The sequence below is a fragment of the Grammomys surdaster genome, unplaced genomic scaffold (assembly GCF_004785775.1).
Source record: "Grammomys surdaster isolate TR1022 unplaced genomic scaffold, NIH_TR_1.0 243, whole genome shotgun sequence".
Taxonomy (NCBI): Eukaryota; Metazoa; Chordata; class Mammalia; order Rodentia; family Muridae; genus Grammomys; species Grammomys surdaster.
This window is the reverse complement of record NW_021604688.1, coordinates 1,075,860-1,080,163: the sequence shown is the minus strand read 5'-3', so window position 1 is coordinate 1,080,163 and position 4,304 is coordinate 1,075,860. Positions and strand designations below refer to the sequence as shown.

The following is a 4,304-nucleotide window of genomic DNA, read 5'->3' as shown; positions in this document are numbered from 1 at the left end:
AGAGAGAGAGAGAGAGAGAGAGAGAGAGAGAGAGAGAGAGAGAGAGAGAGAGAAACAGGAATTGCCCAGAGTTTAAACTCAGACTTGGAAATCAGAGCAAGGACACAGATTGTGTGTACACTCCAGCTTACAAAAGTGTTAAATTTCATGACTGCACTTTTTTTTTTTTTGACTCAGTGGCCTTTGAGCATAATATTAGCAGGAGCATTTTAGAAACATCTTTAATCCCCTAAGGAGTAATCAATGACTAGTTTTGAGGAGGACTTTTCAAAGCAAGTTTAACACAAGTCAAAGACTCTGTACATCAACAGCCCATCTCCCCAGTTATTGGCAAGTGGAGGAACCTTTCCAACTGGCAGGTTTCTGCATTTCTTTCCCACCTAGACTCCGAACTGTCACCGAGTACAGCTGGGGGAGGAGAAGGCAAATTAGGAACAAAACAAGAGAAAACCAACCATCTCACTGTTACTGAAGGTTCTTAAGCATTACTTTTAGAGTGTCTTCCCTTTCTAATGTGACAGAAGATTAGCAGGAAACAATATCAGATGAACTGTTTTCTGCATGTTGCAGGTAACGGGAAGGTTAGCATTTACCTTTAGTGCTGGTCTCCACATTGAGTCTGTGCTTGAAGACTCTTTAGCTTTTGTAATTGATAAGTGTGGAGATAGTCCGATGTTTTTCTAAAAGGACTCCTTTTTTAACACTTCCTTCCGATTCTCTATTTTCCCTCCCTGGACTATATAAGCTTACTTGCAACGGATGTTGGTAAACATGCCTTTCATCTTTTTTAGGTTGCATATTGACTTATGAGTGAAAGATGATTAAAGCAAATAAAGTAAGTAAAGGAAAAGCAGCTTTATTTTAAAGTCTCCTTATATGAAAGCCAGAGTTTAAGCCAGGCATGGCAGCATGTGCCTTTAATAACAGCACCCTCTAGGCAGACTTGGGAAGATTGCTAGTCTGAATAGCCGGATCTACACTGCAAACTTTAGACCTGTGAGGCTACATAGTCAGATTCTACACTCCAGTAAAAGAAAGAAAAGAAAATCAGACGTTTAACATGTGTTTAGACTGATTCATTTTCAGTGAGCCTTTCCCATGCCCGGTGAGCCCCAGGCTTCATACTTGGTAACTGGCACGTTTTAAAAGAAGTTTCTGATAGGTTGAAATGACTGTGTCTCAGAGCAACTTTTGACTATGGAAAAAATATAAGTCTATGTACATTTTTTTTGTACCCTCTTGTAATCCTCATGCCCAGTGTCTTCCATATAAAGTATCTCTAACCTGTGGTTAGTCACACTTCTCACTGAAAGTTAATTCACTCTCGTAAAATGAGTTTGGTTAGAAGAAAATGTACTAGAATCATCTAACTCCTGTGACTGCAGAGTGGTAGGCTGCAGCGTTTATCCTTGAGGCTGGAAGAATTTGAATGCCAGTGTTTCTGTTCTGTAGAGGATCAGTGTCAACAGGAGAAAGGAAACACTTAAATTCTAGTGCAATCCCTCTGCTCAGACAAGGCATCAGTCGCCATTTTCTTCTGTATCTCTGACTAGTGAACACAGGGCTCTGACTATGTTGGAACACATGCTCTACAGCTGAGCCACACCCAATCTCATTTGGTAGCTGCGTTTGCCTTCAGTGGAGTAAGGTGTATTGAGAAAGTCTCTTTTCTGTGTTGAACTCAAAACTGAACTATACAAAAATGAAACAATTGCAGATAGCTGCTTTAATCTCTCACTCTCCATTTGACATTACATCTTTTAATCAGAATTTAAAGATGTTTCTGATAGTTGAAAAAAATCACATCACTAGTAAAATTTATATAGTACTGTGAAAAAATCCAAATTTGTTATATTTTAAGGCTATTTAAACTTTTTCTTCCAAATCAGGTATTCGAAGTTACTCTTGAGAGTTCTCCTTTTAAATGTTTTTCTTTAAATTCAAGCTGTCATTCAATTCATCAACTTTATAAAAATAATGTTTTTTGTATGTTATATTTTAAAATGTATTACCCCTTTTCCTTCCTTCCTTCCTTCCTTCCTTCCTTCCTTCCTTTTGACACAGTGCATATAAGGCACATATGGAGAAGTCAGAGGGCATGCTGTGGGTATTATTTCTCTTCTTCCACCAGGGTTAGAACCTAGGATTGTATGTGGAGGTCTGGAGAATTCAGCCTGACTCCCCACCACATGTGCTCTGGAGACTGAATTCAAGTTGTCCAGCTTGGAGGGAAACTCAAACATTCTGTTCTCCTTCACATTTGGCAGACTAGTAAGAACTGAGTTCTCTCAGAATTATACAGAATGGACACAGAACAGAATTCTGAGAACAGAAATAAGTGGATTCTTCTTAGCCCTGTTTATGCAGACACTGTGAAGTAATATCATCATGGACATCGTGTATGGGAAGTGATGAACTACATAGCAACCAGCAAAACCCACAGTGTATTTAAAAGTTATGTCTTAAGAAGGATTGCCTCACCTAAGATGTATCATTAAGTTACTTGAGACCTTTATGACTGTTTTTACTATAGGTACTTATAGCTGTTGATTTCTTTCCTGTCACTGTTTTCGTTGTATACAAAGGATTGTATACAAAAACATGTTGCATTTTCCTTTGAATGTTAGAGATTTTAAAAATTTCCTTCCTAATTCCTAAGATGGATAATTCATTGCTCAAGTATGTTGTCTAGTCTCCATAAATCTCTGTACATTCCATGGATGTTTCATGTATGCTCTGCTAAGAAGAATGTATATTCTGAAGTGTTTGAATAGGATGTTCTGTGGATGTCTGTTAGGTTCATTTGATGTTATGTGATTTAACTCAGATATTTCTCTGTTTGCTTTCCAAGAGGTGATCTTTCTATTATTATACCAGTGTTTGATGAATGCACATCTCTTCATAGATTTTTTTCTCAAAAAAAAAAAGGTTGCGTCAGTAAAGGGAAAAGTCATTGCTCTTTAAGATGCTGATGATATGTTGCTCACAGAATAAAACTGTAATCATTTCAAAATAAGCAGCCAATGTAAATTTATTATTGAAAGAAATTCTTAACAATTTTGTTACGTGAGAATGGGCTTTCTTAACTTAATGAAATTATACTTAACAAAAATTAATTGGGGTAGGAGAGATAGCTCAGTGGTTAAGAACATATACTGCTAGTGCAGAGGATCCAAATTTAGTTTCTAGTGATCATTTTTGCTAGCTTATAATTAGCTGTCTAGTTCCAGAAGATCTGATGACCTCTTCTGGCCTCCATGGGAATTTCTACTCATATGTGCATGCACTAATGAACACACACACACACACACACACACACACACACACACACACGCACACACACATTTATACAATTAAATTTTTAAAAATTAAAAAATAACGAATGATTGAATGTAGTGAATAAAAGTAAAAAGCCACATAAGTTACAGTAAAATGGTGAGCATTCTTTCTTTTCTTGTCTTATTTCTTTTCTAGAGACAATGTTTCTTTGTGTAGCCCCGTCTTTCTGGAACTCATTATGTAGCCCAGGCTTGCCTTGAAAAAGATGAGCTTGCCTCTGCCTCCAGAGTATTGGGATTTAAGGTATGTATCAACATACCTAGCTAAATGGTCAATTTCTTCAAAAAGAAATCTGAGATTCAGTAAAGATTGAGTTTGTAGATTATGTCCTTGGATCCATGGAGAAAGGTGAACTTTACACTTATTTTGGTCTTTTAAAACCTTTCTCACCCTGTTTTATTGTTTTCAGGGCACGATCTTGTACTCCTTTTTTCCCTTTCTTCCAGTAAAGAGTTTAATAGTAGGGATCTGGGGGCCTTGTGGGTCAAATCCTCCTTCAACATTACCAAGGCACCATAGAATTAACAGTAGTATGTATGATGGTGAATGAACTTGGCTAGGTTCCTTCTAGTCAGACCTGTGGCTTTCAACCTTCCTAATGCTGTGATGCTTAAATAAAGTTCCTCATGTTGCAGTGGCCTCAACTACAAAATTATTTTTGTTGTTACTTCATAACTGTAGTTTTGTTACTGTTACTAATTGTAATTACATATCTGTGTTTTCTGATGCCTTTAAGTGACCCCTGTGAAAGCTCATTCAACCTTCCAAAAGAATATCATCTTGTACTTCTTTGACAAATATATTCCAAAGTGTTTATACTAAATGGAATTGTTTTTTTTAGGATCTTTCTTTCTTTCTTTCTTTCTTTCTTTCTTTCTTTCTCTCTCTCTCTCTCTCTCTCTCTCTCTTTCTCTCTTTCTTTCTTTCTTTCTTTCTTTCTTTCTTTCTTTCTTTCTTTCTTCCCT

The 4,304-nt window shown here is 36.8% G+C and overlaps 1 protein-coding gene across 2 annotated transcripts in view; it reads left to right on the top strand.

Moving 5' to 3' along the window:
- The window catches only part of LOC114627153 (desmocollin-3), a 42,406-nt gene that overhangs the window by 2,122 nt on the left and 35,980 nt on the right, over nt 1-4,304 (top strand). The window lies entirely within an intron of this gene.